This window comes from Acinonyx jubatus, chromosome C2 (genome assembly GCF_027475565.1).
Source record: "Acinonyx jubatus isolate Ajub_Pintada_27869175 chromosome C2, VMU_Ajub_asm_v1.0, whole genome shotgun sequence".
Classification (NCBI taxonomy): Eukaryota; Metazoa; Chordata; class Mammalia; order Carnivora; family Felidae; genus Acinonyx; species Acinonyx jubatus.
Window position 1 is genome coordinate 4260845 of NC_069384.1, and position 18252 is coordinate 4279096.

At 52.2% G+C, this 18252-nt stretch overlaps 1 long non-coding RNA gene across 1 annotated transcript; it reads left to right on the plus strand.

Annotated features, from left to right (window-relative positions):
- The first annotated feature begins 14526 nt into the window (after positions 1–14526).
- LOC113594357 (uncharacterized) lies at positions 14527–17831 on the plus strand. Its single transcript, XR_008297408.1, has 3 exons — positions 14527–14890; positions 15253–15904; positions 16740–17831. It is a non-coding gene; the product is annotated as an uncharacterized LOC113594357 (long non-coding RNA).
- Positions 17832–18252: the final 421 nt, after the last annotated feature.

The following is an 18252-nucleotide window of genomic DNA, read 5'->3' on the forward strand; positions in this document are numbered from 1 at the left end:
TACGTGGCCCTTGCACGTGAAGGGCCTTTGCCTGGCAAGCCGGGTGGGGTGTGGGGGAGGGGAGGCGGGACGGTGGGCGGGGAAGTGACCGCAGTAAAGCCCTCAGGTGCGTGACAACAGCTTCCAGGAGGAGAGCTGATGTCTCAGATCTACTCTTCGGCCACTAAGAGTGAAACATGGGCGTCGAAGGCCCGCGTGGCGGCATCTATAAAGCGCCTCATGGCCTGTGGCGGGCGGAGCCCGGGGACCAGACCTGGGCCCTGACGGGACAGCACGCTGCTCGGATTCCACGAGCAAGAAGGGACTGGTTCTCTGGATGCCTTGGCAAGACACGCGCCTTCCAAGGGGAGGGGCCAAGCCCTAGAAAGATTCCGGAGCCTGTCCCACGGGTGCATCTTGCAGGATGACCTTGGACAGGCCGGCATCGTCCTTCCGAAGCAAAGGACCAGTCTTTGTGCCTTGCCCGTCCCGCCACGAAGCCCAAAGCATGCCGTCGGGCAGGGCTCCTCGGCTTTGGGAGACAGGACGTTCTGCGCCTCGGGATAGTTCTGTGGCCCACCTGCCGGGCTGGGAGCTGCCTGTCTGGAGCAAGGCCCAGAGGGAAGGTCGGGCCACAGTGTCAACAGGCCCGCTGCTTGGGTCGCGTGACTCGGCAAACTCCCGGCCGCCAGAGGTATCTCAGGGAGAGAGATGTCGGGAGAGTCTCCAGGGAGTCCCAACAGGCGAGACCAGGGCAGACCCCCAGCGTCCCAGAGGGAGGCCGTTCCAGCCGTAGCAGAGGGCCGCCCGTCATTCCAAGGGCACGGGGGGGGGGGGGGGGGGGGGCCGGAAAGCGTGGGCATGCCGAGGACCCGGACGTGCCCCGGGGCAGAGCCGTAGGCTGGCATAGCCTCACCCGGGCTGCTGTCCAGCCGCAGGAGGGAATGATGTTCGGAAACCTGCTACCACACGGTCATCCGTGATCCTCAAGGACACGATGCTCAGCCAAAGAAGCCAGATAGAAAAGGCCACGTACTGTGTGTTTCCCTTTGATTTGTTTTAATGTTTGTTTATTTTTGAGAGAGAGAGAAGGACAGGGAGACAGCGAATCCGAAGCAGGCTCCAGGCTCCGAGCTGTCAGCACAGAGCTCGACCTGCGAACCGTGAGATCGTGACCTGAGCCGAAGTCGGACGCTGCACCGATTGGGCCACCCAGGCGCCCCTGTGTGTTTCCATTTACGTGGACTGTCCAGAGTGTAGACATCCACGCAGAGAGAAAGTAGCCTGCTGGTTGCCTAGACCCGCGGGGAGGGCAGGGGGGACCCGGAGGGGACAGCAAAGGGTGCACGACTCTTTCTGAGGTGGTGGAAATATTCTCAAATTGCCTGGGTGCACACACCAAGCATACCGAAACTGAATATACTAAAAAAACATAGTACATGGGTCATTTGCCTGGTATGTGAGTTACAGCTCAATAAAAACGGTTTTTAAAACACGTGTAAGGAAAACATGACAACATCAAAGCGTCCACACGAATGTGCTAAGAGTTACTGATGCCTCAGGTCAAATATGGATTGTATTCTGTCCTTGGCCCGCTCCCCTCTTGACTCTGCGCTGTCAGGGGGCCAGGATCCCCACTGACTGCAGCCTGGGCCTGGGAATGACCCCCCAGGGGCTCTGGGGCCGAAGTTGGGTCTCCTGCAACGTCGCGCTCTGACCTTTCTCTCTCCAGCCCACTGACTCCTCCGCATCAGCCCCAGAACTAGAAGAACAGGATTGCATCCCTGGTTCTCTGCTGCTGGCTGTGTGATCCTGGCCAGTTATGCTACCTCTCTGGTTTGTCCTCTTTCATCACCATAAATCACTGGCGGCGCCCCGGGTCTAAGACCATCAGATCCGACCTGAAGGCTTTCTCCATTTATACATTTGTGCTGTGTCTGTGGGTCTGTTGGGAAATGATGAGGGAGTGTTATAAAAATTCCACTGCTCTTTGCTCTTGGAATTTCTGTTTTATACATTAATAAGACCTTTACCGGTTTTCTCGGTTTCTCAAATTTGAATGCCTGGGAGGGGCTTTCAAGGACCGCATGGAAGAAATGTGCCATGTTCAAGAGCAGTAGCCATCCGGAGGACATCTTTCCTGACACCTTCTAGTCTCCAGAAAAGGGACAGGGCCCGCCTGTGCGGAGAGACTGCTGGGCTCCAGCCTGAGCCCCGGGGCCGGGGGAGGGGCCTCGAAGATGCAGAGAAGGAAGCTTGACATTGTGGTAAAGGATTTTGAAATCAATCTGGCATGATGACGTTTATCCTTCGTGGGTTTCAGAAATATGGCCCTCCATCGAGGGATGCATCCGAAGACCAGAGAGCAGTTTCGCCCTTTGCTTTTTGCTAAATAGAATCCAACTCCCTGTCCCTTTCTGGAACTTGGAGGGCAGGATGCGGCGATGACGAGGGCCGCCCTCTACACGCCCCAGACCTGTTCCTCTACTTGCTGGATTGTTCCCCTATTACCTCCTTCAGCTACTCTAAGGCTGTTTCCTTATGATACACCTCACCCTTAAAGAGCTTATGACAAAATGAATGCACAGGGAATCAGGTTGAAGGGGGTGGCAGGCGAGATGGGCTACAGAATTTGCAGAGCCCAGTGCAAAATGAAAACGAGGTGTTCCTTGTTCAAAAAGTATTAAGACATTCATGAGGTCGATAGAGCTTTAAAACAAGTGCGGGCCCTGGTTTAACCGGAGTTCAAATGGAGCTGGGCCAGGGGCGTGATTAAAAGTCAATTAGTGAGGGGCGCCTGGGGGGGCTCAGTCACTTAGCTTCCGACTTCGGCTCAGGTCATGACCTGCCAGTTCGTGAGTTCGAGTCCCGCGTCGGGTTCTGTGCTGACAGCTCAGAACCTGCTTCAGACCCTCTGTCTCCCTCTCTCTGCCCCCCCCCCCTTCCCTGGTGCCTGCGTGCTCACTCTTTCTCGCTCTCTCTCACTCAAAAATAAAGAATAAACACTAATAAAAAAGTCAGTTAGTGAGGCTTATGCGGAGTTCCCAGCCTTTCCTGCTTGGCCTCGGTGTGATAGACAGGTTTTAGAAAACAGCAGAAACAGATTGCAACAAGTATGAGGAGTGGAGACAAAGTGGGTCCAAGATGTTCCATGGACAAATCCATTGAAAAAACGGGCAGAGGACCTGAGTAGACACTTTTCCAAAGAAGACACACAGATGCATGAAAAGATGCTCAACATCGCTGGTCATCAGGGAAACGCAAGTCAAAACCACACTCAGATACCACCTCGCACCTGTCAGAACGGCTGGTATTAAAAAGACAAGAACGAACGAGTGTTGGCGAGGATGTGGGGCAAAGGGAGCCCTCGGGCCCTATTGATGGGAACGTAAATTGGTGGAACCACCGTGGAAAGCAGTACAGAGGTTCCCCCCAAAAGTAATAATGGAAATACAATGGGATCCAGCAATTCTGCTGGGCATTTACCTGAAGGAAACAGAAACACTAATTCAAAAAGAGATTGCAACCCCACGTTCATTGAAGTGTTACTTACAGTAGCCAAGATACGGAAGCAACCCAAGTGTCCATCCATGGGTGACTGGGTAAAGAAGGTGTGAGATATATACATTTAATGAAATACTACTCAGCAATGAAAAAGAATGAAATCTTGCATTTGTGACCACATGGGTGGACGTCAAAGGTATTATGCTCAGTGAAATATGTCAGAGGAAGACAGACGCCGTATGATGTCACGTCAACGTGGGATCTAAAAATGAAAACACACAAACAAAATAAACCAGAAACAGACTCATAGACGCAGAGAACAAACTGGTGGTTGCAGGGGGAGGGCGGCGCTGGGGGCATGGGCGAGGCGGGCGAAGGGGGCTAAAAGTACAACCTTCCAGTTATAAAATAAACCAGACATGGGGGTGGAAAGCACAGCACAGGGAATAGAGTCAGTAAGATCGTCACAACGTTGCCCGGTGACAGGTGGTCCCTGGGCTCATTGTGGTGACCTTTCGTAATGTACAGAACTGTCGAATCACCACGTGGTGCGCTTGAAACTCACATAAAATTGTATGTCAACAGTACTTCAACTTAAAAAACAAACGAACAAACCAAAAGCCCCAAAGGGAAGTGTTCCTCGAAGTGAAGCCCCGGTCCCCAACCCCGGGGGCCGCAAAAGAGAGTTCCCTTCTGGCTCCCTGATGCCTTCTTGCTGCCCTCACTCGCTGCTTATCCTTCCTCCGGGGGACAATACCCAGGTCTCCCGAATCCACTCCAGACGCTTTTTCATCCTGCCAGTGCTGGAGGGTGGAGACCCCACACTTCCAGTAAGTTCTATCATCAGGAGCCTTGAATCGTGCACCCTGCCGGTGGCTGGGACATCTCGTTCTCCGGCGGAACAAAGCTCTCAGGCTCTGCTGGTTTCTAACAGACTCAGGTGAGACCATCTCCAAAGGAAATTAGTGGGTGACCCTCGATTCCAATAGGGTTTTTAAAAATTATAATTTTTTTTATTTTAGAGAGAGAGAGTGCGTGTGAGTGCATGAATGAGGAAGAGACAGAAGGGGAGAGAGACAGAGAGAGAGAGAGAGAGAGAGAGAGAGAGAATCTCAAGTAGGCTCCACACTCAGTGTGGCACCCAATGTGGGGCTCGATTCCACGAGGTCATGATCCTGGGATTGTGACCTGAGCCGAAACCAAGAGTCGGACACTCGACCCACTGAGCCACCCAGGTGCCCCTTAAATGACTTTTTTAAACGATTAATCTTTATTGGTGAACCTTTTTATTACTGCTTAAGATTTCGGGTTTAAAAATTACAGATAAGTGCTTATAGAAAATTTGGATCATGCCGTATGTATTTTTTCACAGACCATGAAAATTTTCCCATATGAAATATTCTTCCGCATCACTAAAATAACTTTTTTTAACCTTTATTTATTTTTGAGAGACAGAGAAAGACAGAGCACAAGCAGGGAAGGGCCAGAGAGAGGGAGACACAGAATCTGAAGCAGGCTCCAGGCTCTGAGCTGTCAGCACAGAGCCCGATGCAGGGCTTGAGCCCACAAACCGCAAGATCATGACCCGAGCCCAAGTTAGATGCTTAACCAACTTGGCCAAAATAAACAGTTTTTAAAAATTTAAAAAAAGAGAGAGAATTTGGCACCTTATGGTAAGTGTCAGATCAGCCTTGTAATTGGGGTTTAAATTGTGCCATTAAGTAATTGATTTTAGACCCATGATTTCATTGGAAAAGCATAAAGGCATTTTGCTAAATCTATACACGACACTGGGACAGTCAAGGACTGATATTCACCCTATTCAAACTCTGTTAGATTTAGTGGAACTATCTTAGTACATGGGGGGTTTTGCTTCTTGGAGCCATTTGAAGTAATGTAAAAAAAAAAAAATATATATATATATATATATATTTACAGTGCAGCTTAAATTGTTTAAAGGAGTCAGATTTATTAAGTTTTAAATATGATTGATTACATTAGGGAGTTTAGTAGTTCAAACTGAGTTGTTCAAATATCAATCAGATCAAGCCCCCCTGAAAGTGATATTAAAATGTCCTGAATTTACAGGAAAATGATTGGATTTGTAGGTTGAACCTCAAAAACCAAAGGAAAACTGGATGTTAAAATGTGATACATTTTTAACAATACATGTGATACTAACCTAAAACACAAAAACCACCACTGCTCTTTCTTGCCACATGAGCGCCTCTCGAGGACACTCACCTCCTCCACACTGATGGTTTTTCTCCTCACATGTGCTTTCAGACCTCAGCTCACGGGACGGCTCATACAAGGATGCACCCCAATCATGCCCTTCCCACCGCCTCTCCACCGGGTCACCTCTCACTCGAGGGAATGCCACGGGCACTGGACAGTTGCCCTGAAGTTTGGGGTGGAAAATATGGCTTCCTGGTTGAATTCCTTTAAGACTGCTCTACGGGCTAATAGACATGTTCCCTTGAACCTGACCGATTCCAGCTCATCTATCCCCACCTGAACGCCTGGCCACCTGGAGAAGCATTAGTCCCTCTTTTTGTGCTGCAAACCGCAAAGGAATGGCTTGTTGGAGATCTCTTTCTAGGGGTAAAGATGACCAGGTTATTAAAACTCAGAAAAGTTAGCCGCGAAGTGACTTACTTGGGTGTTTGTTTCTGAGCTGTTTCTCTCCCGCTGCATTCGAGCGGGAGAACTTGAGAACTATGTCTCTATTTGTAGTGAAAGGAGAGACGGAGACAGACACCAGGCGGGCTCACCTCTGATGGAGAAAGCGGGACTATTGTGTTCCCGCTGATCCTGTCTGAGCCTCCCGGCGGTCACTGCAAGAGGTAGGTCAGTGGGGTTATTGTTCGCCTTGCGGTTTCCAGGAAGATTCGGACATGCTCCATCCCCTGCGATTAAGCTGTGATAAGCCCGCGGGACTCTTTGCCTTTGCAATTTCCTCTGGCTCCCCCACACCAAGCCCCCTGGGGATGGCTTCTCTCCTTCCGTATCTTCACTACCTCTGGTGAAAAGACACATCCAGTGAAAGTCCTTCTTGCTCTGTTCCCCCCAACGTTAGCACCCACCACAGTGAGGGGGTTCCCCCAGAGAAGCAACCCTAAGCCTGGCCTGGCTCCAGAGAGCTGTGGGACCCCGCGTCTTGAGACGTTCTTTGGAAGCAATGAACTTGGTGTGAAGGAAAGTCGATACAAATTGCATTTTCAGGCGGGTGTTTGCCGTGCCTCCCCCACAACCGAGGCACTTCTTGGCCGGATCATTCCTTTTGGGGTTGCCATTGCTTTCCCTTTGCAGGCGTCCCGGGAGTGAGTGAGGTCCTCAGCCACCTGCTTACTAGCCCCAGGACCTGGGAGCCTCCGTATCACACACCTGCATCTGCGTCTGGCTCGTCCTCTCTGGCCGTGTGACCTCAGTTGAGCTTAGCTTATCCAGCTGGGTTTCTCTTCTGTAACCAAGATCCAGGGACTCATTCTCAGCCACGTGGGGCACGCCGGGCCTCTGTCTTTTGTCTCTCGTGGGGGAGCGTGGTCTCGCCAGCCAGCATGAGGCATGCCCAGAGACGTCCCGGAAACCACGGGGAACCCAAGGGGCCCTGGGCCTTTTCTACTGATGGGGTGACAGTTCTGCCAGGGTTCACGTTAAGCGACAGCGATGTGAGTGACTCTGACGGCAGCGCAGCCAGATTTTGTCCCGCAGAGATGCTGATGGCTCGTCCACCAATACGTTACTTCCCAACGGGGACGGTCTGAGTGCCCTGTAGAGCCCTGGACCACGTGGCAACGTCTTCCCCACGCCTTCCTCCTACAGGACTGCAGACCGCTCACTGGCTTCCTCACTGTGGGAATCGATAAATCGCTGACAGGGGCTCACTTTCCCCAAGAGTCATGCCTTTGACTTCTAAGTGATCCTCCCCCACTGAGGGCGAGGGTGCCATCGGGTCCCCACGCCTGCCCACTGGCCCTGCCCCCTCCGCCCGGCCCTACCTCCTTCTCTGGTCTGCACTCCCCCCCCCCCCCCCCCCCCACTGATTCACCCAGCCTCAGACCTGCCGTGTCCGCACGTGACCCCAAGCTTCCTCTCCCTCCGGGGCCGACCTTTCCCCGGAATCCCCAGGTCTCATCCTGCACATCGTCCCATGTCTCATGAGCATCCAGGTGTAACGGGTCCAAACCGAACTCCCGATGACCCACCGCGCCCTGACCTCACTTCTTGCCGAAGCCCACACGTGGCAACTTTATCCTTTCTGGTTGTCTGAGCTCAGGGGAAGCAGCGGAGAGCAAGGTCCCGAGATGCTGCAGCTGGGAGCAGCCCCCGTGTCGCGTGCCCCTGAGTGCTCGTCTCTTCCACGTGGCCCCAGAAGCCACCCCGCCCAGTGCTCAAGCCTGTGCACGGTCTCCTCTTAAATCTGGCCGCCTCGTGACTCAGTCTGATGGACGCAGTGTGGCAGAAGTGTCATCTGCTGACCTAAGTCTCAAGAAAACCTGGCAGCCTCCACGTTCGCACCTCTGAGCGCCCAGGGCCCCTGTGTACGAAGGCCAGTGGCTCTCCCTGACGGTTGCACACACAGAACTCCGGGAGAGGCCACAGGAGAGAGAGAGACACCCTGGGACCATGTGCAGGGAGATGCCCTGCCATCTGGCTGGCCCACCAGCCTGGGGCAGCCACACTGAGGACCCCTGGAGGACCAGCCCAGGCTGCAGACCCCCCCAGGAAGAAGAGTGGCTGTTGTTTGCAGCTGTGGGGTTTTGGGTGATGTCACCCTCTGCTGCCTGTCGTCTCCCGTCGCTGTTCCCTTCCACCACGTCCCTCCCACAACACTGGCCTTTCCACTGTTTCTTGGACACTACCAGCACGATCCTGCCTCAGGACCTTTTCACTTGCTGGTCCCCGGCCAGAATTTCTCTTATCCCATCAGCTCTTTGGGATTCTCCTTCACCTCTTCGGGTCTTTGCTCAAATCTCACCTGAACATCCAATTTAAAAGTGTGGCCCTCCCAAACAGTCCCTCTCCTTCTCCAGTTTCCTCTTTTTCAAAGGACTTATCTCCATCTGACATATTACAGGTTTACTTCTAGTTTGTGTGTGTCAGTTTCCCCCATGAGAATGTGAGTTCCGTGAAGTACAGCCTTTCTCAGAGCACTATTTCAGCAAGGAAATATTTGGGGGAGGAAGGAAGGAAGGAAGGAGGGAAGGAAGGAAGGAAGAAAGGGAGGAAAGAAGGAAGGAAGGAAGAAAGGAAGGAAAGAAAGAAGGAAGGAAGGAAGGAAGGAAGGAGGGAAAGAAGGAAAGAAGGAAGGAAGGAAGGAAAGAAGGAAGGAAGGAAGGAAGAAGGGAAGGAGGGAAGGAAAGAAAGACGGAAGGAAGGAGGGAAAGAAGGAAAGAAGGAGGGGAGGAGGGAGGGAAGGAAGACAGGCCTCATAGGTTGTCATATTAAGCATCGGGCAGATTGCCTAGCATATCATAGAGGACCCATAATTTGAAGTCCCCGTTCCACAGAGTCCCTTGTCTAATAAAGGAGGCGAGCAGCAGGGGAGCTGAGACCAGGGAGGCAGATGAAGAGGAGGGAAGGGCAGGAGGAGGAGATAGAGCACTGACAGTAGGCTTGGCCCACTCTGGATTTTACCTGGGGCTGGACAGGCCCCAAACCCTGGTCCTCATCGTGAATGATGGAAGAAGCCATCTTCCTGTCCTTTGCAAACCCAAGGCTTCTCCTCTATCATGCTGGCTTGTGGACCTGGGGTCAGGATTGAGAGCAAGAGGACAGTCCACACCCAGCAGGATCGAGGGTCCCCTGACAGCCCACAGATCTCTGCCATGCAGGCAAGACTCAGCCTCAATAGGTTCAAGGGGTTGGGGACATCCCAGGACAGGGTCAAGTGCACACTCGACTTCTGGAGCTGCAGTTCTCAAACACCATGCACAAGGATTCCCTGAGAAGTTGTTCACACACAGATGCCTGGGCTCTCTCAGATCCTAATTCGAAAGGGCTGGGGCCAGGTTTGTGCGAATGCTAAATAAACTCCTGGGGGGTTCTGAAGCTGGTGTTCCTTGGACCACCCTTTGAGCTCCTGGGGAGTCGTTCAGAACCCACAGTGGGCAGCAGGTGAGGAGCGAAAGACTTCGGCTCCTCTGCCCATCCTCTGCTGGTTTGACCTCCCTTTGACGAAACTGACCCTAGCTTTGGATTCTTCCTCCAGAGCCCACACATGGCTGCCTGCACCACAGTCTCCCCAGCAGAGAATATCCCCAAATCAGAGGGGTGCAGAGAGGGGCCTTGGGGTCATCCCCTGTGTCCCAACACCCTTACCCCTGCAGAGGAGCAAATGGAGTGTAGATCAGGGCAATGAGAATGAAGAAAAGCCTCTTGGAGATGTGTAGAGTGGGACAGGGAATGTCCTTTGAGAAGCCGGGCACTGTCTCACATTTATTTTCCCAGGTAAGCCCTGTGCTCTGCATCTTGGCTGGAAACTGGAGGTAGGTCTGAGTTCATCTGAGTGACTCCAGGGCTTAACATGGGCCTGAAAAAGTCAACATTGGGTGGGGGGTTGGAAGGATAGGTGGGTAGATGAGTGAATGGATGGGTGGATGGATGGATGGATGGATGGACGGATGGATGGACAGATGGACGGATGAATGGATGGACAAATTGGTGGGTGGATGGATGGATGGATGGATGAGTAAATGGATGGATGCATGGTTGGATGGATGGATGGATGAGTGAATAGATGGGTGGATGGATAGATGATTATATGAATGAATAGATGAATGGATGGATGGATGGACAGATAGACAACATTTATCTTTTCTGGCTTGGGGTTTGGATTCAATGCTCCCCAGGGTCCTTGACAGTTCTACTTGCTTGGTTTCCATCGCTTCGGAGGCAGAACACTCATTGTGGGGACTCTTTAGAACATTTTTTTAAATGTTTATTTATTTTTGAGAGAGAGAGAGACACACACACAGAGTGCAAGTGGGGGAGGGTCAGAGAGAGAGGGAGACACAGAATCTGAAGCAGGTTCCAGGCTCCCAGCTGTCAGCCCAGAGCCCGACGTGGGGCTCAAGCTCACGAACCACAAGATCATGACCTGAGCCGAAGTCGGACGCTCAACCGACTGAGCCACCCAGGCTCCCCGACATTGTGGGGACTCAAGCTAGGAAGGAAAGTGTGAGAGTAACTTGCTGGTGACACAAGAAGGACAAAGGGGTGGTAGGGGTGAGGAGGGGAGAAGTAGCCAGGTGGACACAAAGAGATCAAGAGGGGTCGGGAAATCCCAGGCGAAGTAGACTGAGTCTGGCAGCTTTGAAGATTTATTCAATTGCAGGCCCAATTACTTCTAATAACACCTTGTGGCTCCTGGCGCCTTTCTCCTGGGAGCTCAAAGACTTTTACTGACACTGTGAAGCCGCACACAAGCCATTGAGGGAGATACTGTTATTATCTTCATCACCGCTTCAGAGGCAGGATGGCGAGACTCAGAGAAGTGGGGCGACTTGCCCAAGGTCATAGGCCGCTCTTGCGGGGCAGAGCCAGCACACAGGGCAACATTCCCTCTGTTAGCATCTCCGTCCCTGGCGAGGTGTGTGGTGTGGACTGCCTTCCCCAAGCTCCCAGACAGTGTCCAGCTTTGCATTCGTAAGAAGTAGTGAGTCACCGATTCTCACAACACACTGTGAGGCCACAGCTGCTGCCAGCCTCCTCCTTTCCACCCTCCTGACTGCAGGGTGAGGGAGCAGTGACTTCTCCTAAGTCCCTCCATGAGTCAAGGCTGTATTGGGAAGGGGTGAATTTCAGGATGTGGAGACCAAGCTTTAGCCTTGGGCAGAAGAAAACACCAGCTCAGGCAATGCAGAGCCTCGGAAGACCTGTGGGTCGGCTGCCTCATCTTTCTGCCCTCACTACTTGGGGCTTGAAGCCATCTTGCTCCTCCCCTTGTTGTCCCTCCTTCTGCTGTGGTGGGCTTCCCTCCTCCCAGCCTGCCCTCCCACCCGTAGTAGGCGATCCATCCATCCATCCATCCATCCATCCTCCAACCATCCATTCATCCATCCATCCAACCATCCACCCATCCATCCATCCATTCATCCATCCATCCATCCATCCATTCACCATCCAACCATCCATCCATCCATCCATCCATTTAACCATCCATCCACATACCCATCCATTCACTCATCTATCCATCTATCCTTCCATTCCCTACCCAGTGCTGACTTTTCCAGGCCCGTGTTAAGTCCCCGGGTCACTCAGATGAACTTAGGCCTACCTCCAGTTCCCATCCCTCCCTGTCCCCAGTGCTTAACCGAGTTCCTGGAGTTCCTGGTTCCCACCAGGCAGGGCCAGGGGTCTGCAGGTCAAGAGGTGGGCGGGCCAGCATTCCTCAGGCTTGAGTCAAAGAGGTAAACTGTCAAACCAAGCAGCCCCCTCCCTCAAAAAAACATAATTCCCAGCCAGGCAGCCAAGAATGTACCTGAAAGGGCGTGATTTCTTGGCTTCCTCCCTCCAGAAGTACCCTTTGTACCTTTATTGAAATGAGAAAAATGCAGAGCATTCTTGAGCTGCTGTGGCCTCAGGGGAAGTCTTGTGCAGACTGGCAGGGGTGAGGCTGCTAATCACCTGTGCCTGGGGCAAGGAGTCCTCCTCCGGCTGGTTCCCAGGCTTTGGAGGAGGGAGGGGGCAGCATCAGTGGAGGGGACCGCCCTACTTTGAATGCGAGATACTAAGAAACCGGACTAAGAGCAAGGGAATGAAGGTGAAGGGGGCAAGGCACCAGCTGCACCCTGCTTGCGACACTGCCTGTGCCTTATGCCTGCAGATGACACCCGTCACACATGTTCTCTCTGCTTTCTCAGTACCAAAGGCTCCATGACAGTAAGACTCTGTTCTTGAAACCTTTGTAACTCCAGGCAAGCACAGCTCCTGGCACATTAGCAGGATCTCAAGACTTTTCTAAGAGACGGATAGATGATGGGTGGTGGATAATGGAGGATGGACAGATGGATGATGGAGGAATGTTGAAAAGTGGGTGGATGATGGATAATGGAAAATGAATGATGAATGGACAGTGGATGGATGGATGGATGGATGAATGCATGCTGGGTGGATGAATGGATGGAATGATGGATGGTGGATGGCTGGGTGAATGGATGGGTGGATGGGTAGATGGGTTGATGGATGGGTGGGAGGATGGATGGATGGCTGGCTGGATAGATGCATGCTGGGTGGATGGATGGATGGATGGATGAATGCATGCTGGGTGGATGGATGGATGGAATGATGGATGGTGGATGGCTGGGTGAATGGATGGGTAGATGGGTTGATGGATGAGTGGGAGGATGGATGGCTGGCTGGCTGGATAGATGCATGCTGGGTGGATGGATGGATGGAATGATGGATGGTGGATGGCTGGGTGAATGGATGGGTGGATGGGTAGATGGGTTGATGGATGGGTGGGAGGATGGATGGCTGGCTGGCTGGATAGATGCACGCTGGGTGGATGGATGGATGGAATGATGGATGGATGGGTGAATGGATGGGTGGATGGATGGGTGAATGGCTGGCTGGCTGGATGGATAAATGCATGCTGGGTGGAGGGATCGATGGATAGGCGGATGGAAAACTGAACAGAATTCTGGGATATAAGGAACAGATTTGGGATCCTTCCAAAGTCCCCAATGTAGCAGGCGATTCAAAAGCATGCTTAAAAGGGCCAAGCTTAACTGTGTGGGCAGGAGCCACCCTTTGTGCCCTACGCAAGCAGTACACCCAGGACTTTTGGGCCAGCCCTGAATCTTCAGGAGTCATAGGGCTTGGGCAGACAGGTGCAGACTGGGGAGAGCAATGGCCAGGGGAGAAAGGAGTAGTTCTGCTGCACCCTTCCCCTGAAATCAGGCCAAGTGGCCCCAGCCGGGTTTGCAGCCCTGGGGAGATCCTCACCTGGGACCTGCCTCTGCCCTTGTGATGGGGTTTCAGGTGGCCCCATCACACCTGTCCTTATACCGGCATCTTTCTTCTGGCTGAATCATAGCAGAAGGCTGTGATTACATTTCCATCTTACAAGGGACATAAAACCGAGGCATTGAGAACATGCCTTTCAAGCTGTGGCATGATTTACAAGCTGCCAGGGAAGCTCTCGGAGCTGGGGGACGGGGGCACTCATTGCGTGTTGCTGCTGGAAGGAGCCCCCTTCCCAGTGGTGGGTTCTCTGTGGGGTGCATGGGAAGCAGAAAGCCGAGAGGTGAAGGAGGAGGACGGTGACCACTGCCCGGCTGGGCCAGGCTCCCAGGCCAGCTACAGTCTGCGTCAGGTCAGGGTGCTGCTCCTTCCTTCCTGTTGAGACTCTGATACCCCCACCCTCCCCCAGTCCCCTTTCCTGTCCTGTCTGGCCTAAAAAGCATCTTTGTTTAAGCAGAGGGGGCTTTCGCTGGAATCAGATGAGCCTGAGCCGCAGGGCTCTCCTCTGCACAGCCGAGAGGAGTGCGCAGGGCTTCTGGGAGCCAGACTGTTGTAGACAGGGAGAGAAGGCCGCGAGGTATTCTGTAGAGGCTGTGTTTAGACAACAGGTTTGAGCAATGGGAATTGATCAAGGCAAAAGGCCTACAGGGACGGCCTGACTGAATACAGACCGGCCCATTTCACAATATCCACAAGTCCTATGGGTTACTTACAACGGGGCACAGTTATCAAAAAAGGGAAGGTTCCAAGACTTCCTCACCTTCCTGCTTTAAAAACAGCGCCACCCACTGCCTCCTTGCGGACAGTTCCTCCTCTGCTGTCCTGCCCGCTGCTCCCCGGCCAAGCGTTCTAGAAACTTCTGCCTCCTTTGTTGTGTCTGGGGTGAATCCTTTCACACACACTCCCCCCCCTGCCTGCCCCCCATGCCACCGGCTCCCACCTGATCGTCACCCCACATTTGGGGGCCCCCACCTGATCCACACTTTCTAGGTGGGCATTTCTCCGAGTTGCCTGGACAGACTGCAGAGGGAAGGCATCTGAGTGTCCACAGCTCCAGTAACTTCTTGTGATTTGTCTGCATTCTGAATATGCTTTCACATTTGCACCTCATTTTTATTTAATCATTTTGTATTCTTTTCCTTAAAGGGCACCTCCAGTTTGTAGCAACTTGAGTCCTACGAAGCCTGGGCGTGGCTGAGGGTGGGCCCTCAGTTCAGCCACCAGTGTCCCTCTAAGAAGAGGGGAACTGGGCGCAGACATGAGGGAGAAGGCCGTGTGAAGGCGGAGGCGGGGACCAGGTGACACATCTCCAAGCCGACGAGGGCCAAGGATTGCCAGCAAATACCAGAAGCTGGGAGAGGCCTGGATTCGCCCTCAGAGCCACCAGAACCAACCCTGCGCAGCCGCCTGGATTTCTGGCCTCCGGAACTGAGCGAGCGTACATTTCTGTGACTTTTAATCCCCCAGCTTGTGGTGCTAGGCCTCGAACGCCTTTTTAGTGTGGGGGGGTGGGGGGGAAGGATGGATCTATGGAAATGAAATCAAATCCCAGCTTTTAGGGGAAATGATTTAGACTGCGCAGCTGGCCGCTGGGGTTGATAGTTTTGACTCTCACCCCGCGGTTGTAAACGGCGATCAGCGGGCTTTTTGCTACTGATTACACAACAGTCCCAGTCGGGGAGAGGGGGAAGGCTAAGATCCTCTCAACGCAGCCTCCAGCCCCTCGTGCTTCTGCTGCTCCAGGAGCCCCGATGGTGGAAAACTCTGTTGTTGTTGTTGTTGTTTTCTTTTCAATCGCAGTGGCCTGGATTGCTCACCGTCTCTTAGACGGTGTGTCAAGAGGAGACCAACATGTTGCCTCACAAAGTCCTTAGGAGCCCTGCGCAGAGCCTCGTGAGTCACTCCAGGGTTTTGGGAGATGAATGGCCGGTGAGCCGGCTTCTCAGGAAGATTAGCCACAAGTCGTGGCTGCGCTTGCCGGGCCGGCCGGTGCAGAACTGACTCACGTGGGCCAGGAAGCAGGCAGAGAGCCTGACAACAGCTCGGAAGGCCCCGGGCCCGCTGTCTTCCCATGTGCGGGGCGGGGGGCGGGGGAGGGGGTGCGTCTCCCCATTTGGTCATTTCTGTTTGTTGTTGAATAAGGTGGACACTATTTAAATGGGGACATGTTATACATAGGTATATATCAGTGCATATGCTCATCTCTCTGTCCCTTTCCCCCTCTCTATATACGTACACACACACACACACACACACACACACACACACACACACACAGAGTATGTAGCTATACGTTGCATACCCTATAGATACAGTATAATGAGTGGGAAGAAACTGATGGTTTTCAGATTTTTAACGCCGGAGAGACTTCTTTATGGTGAAATATCGGCATACGTAGAAGAATGTGCAAAGAACCAAAAAAGCAGGGCTCCGTGAAGGATCCCAAAGTCAGGTAAAGCCTCCGTGACCCTCCCACAGCAGCTCCTGCGGGAATCCTTCCCCAGGGCCTTGAGAAAAAGAAACACCTCCTATTGAGGGAGGTGTGCTTAGGTGGTAATTATGACCAGGAAGTCGTTACAGCCACAGATGGGTGGTGGAAAGCAGGAAAGTGGGGGGGGGGGTAACTCAGGGTGGGGGAGGGGCTCAGGCAGCCAGGACCTTGCCGGCCCCCAGAATTGCCCCTGTGTCCCCCGCCCCAGATGTCTCCATGGTGTTCTGGCCAGCAGTGCTGTGTCCCCGTTCATGGCTACAGAATATTGCACTGTATGAACGCACCACAACGTATCTGTTCCGTGAATGCCCTTCTGGGTTGTTTGAAGTTTGGCTCTGTTACAAATAGATGGCCGTGAACGTCAATGCCTTCTCTCCACCCCAGCGAGGGTGCGCTGTCTACCCAATTTCCAGCCCTGCCTACGAGACCTTTTCCTCCCCAGAAGGCATATGCCTAATGCAATTCGTAGGGATCGGCCTATGATCTCAGGGTCCATAAAGGGCCCGGTCTTTGCTTGGGCAGTTTCTTATCTGGATGACCAACCCCAACTTCCACCCACCCCTTTTCTCCTCCAGATCTTGTGAATCCTCTTACCCTGCCATACCCCACATCCTCCAGGAAGCCTTCCAGGGTTGCCCCAACCCTGTGCCTCCTCTGTCCTGTGCTCTCAGTGCCCTGAATCCGTATCTTGACTCCTAGTCCCCACTCTGTGTGTGGTAGAACAGGTATGTATTCACAGAAATTCACAGAAAGCCTCAAGCTTTCTGGACAGCACTTTGTTTCCTTTCTCTCAAAGGTAAATATGCTCACACTCCCTGGCTGGGCACTCCCGTTCCTGGAAACTGTCCTCCAGAAATGCTATCCAGAGTGCTTTAAGATGAATGGACCAGAATGTTCGTTCCAGTGCTGAGTGGAAGCACACAGCACTGCAAGTCGTCTCAACGTCTATGGGTAAGAGAACAGTGGCACATGCGTTCGGTAGAATATTCCGCAGCCATTACAGATCTGACAAAAAGACGTGCAGGGAATATAGTTAATGGGAAAGCCAGTTGTGGTACGTGATTCATGCCCCACAACCAGGGAGGACACATGTTGGCTGTGTTCACTTTGCCTTCAGAAAGTAGGGTTGGCAGGTGGGGGACCTCCCACTGCTTCCTCTATGGGGTCTGTGTTGTTCCAACTGTCTGGTAAGCCTGAAGTTGCTTTTGTAATTAAAAAAATAGTAATAATATATTTAAAAATGTTTTTATTTATTTTTGAGAGAGAGAGAGACAGCACAATCTTGGGAGGGACAGAGACAAGAGGGGGACAGAGGATCTGAAAGGGTCTCTGAGCTGTCAACACAGAGCTCAACACAGGACTTGAACTCACAAACCATGAGATTGGGACCTGAGCCGAAGTCAGAGGCTCAACCGGCTGAAGGCAACCAGGTACCCCCCCCAATAATACATTTTTAAATGAAGACATAAAACTATCAAAACTCGTAGAATGTACACCAAGTGTGAACCCTAATGTAAACTATGGACCGTAGTTAATAATAACATATCAAAATTGATTCATCAATTGCAACAAAGAGACCTCACTAATGAAGATGTTAGTAATGGGGGACACTGTGCCCCTGGGTATATAGGAATTCTATACATCTATGTGATTTCTCTGTAAACCTAAAACTTCTAAAATATAGTTTCTTGGGGCCCCTGGGTGGCTCAGTCAGCTGAGTGTCCGACTTCAGCTCAGGTCCTGATCTCGCGGTTGTGGGTTAGAGCCCCACGTCGGGCTCTGCGCTGACAGCTCAGAGCCTGGAGCCTGCTTCGGATTCTGTGTCCCCCTCTCTCTCCCTGCCTCTCCCCCACTTGTTCTCTGTCTCTCTCTCAAAAGTAAATAAAATGTAAAAAAAAAATTTTTTTTAATTAAAAAAAATATAGTTTCTTTCAGAAAGAAAGAAATAAGAGAAAGAAGGAAAGGGAGGGAGGAAAGAAGGAGGGAAAGGAAGAAAGAAAGAAAGAAAAGAAAGAAAGGAAGGAAAGGGAGGGAGGGAAGGAAAGGAAAGAGAGAAGGAAAGAAAGAAAGAAAGAAAGAAAGAAAGAAAGAGAAAGGAAGGAAAGGGAGGCATGGAGGGAAGGAAAGGAAAGAAAGAAAGAGAGAAAGAAAGAAAGAAAGAAAGAAAGAAAGAAAGAAAAGAAAGGAAGGAAGGAAACGGAGGGAGGGAGGGAAGGAAAGGAAAGGAAAGAGAGAGAGAGAGAGAGAAAGAAAGAAAGAAAGAAAGAAAAGAAAGGAAGGAAGGAAACGGAGGGAGGGAGGGAAGGAAA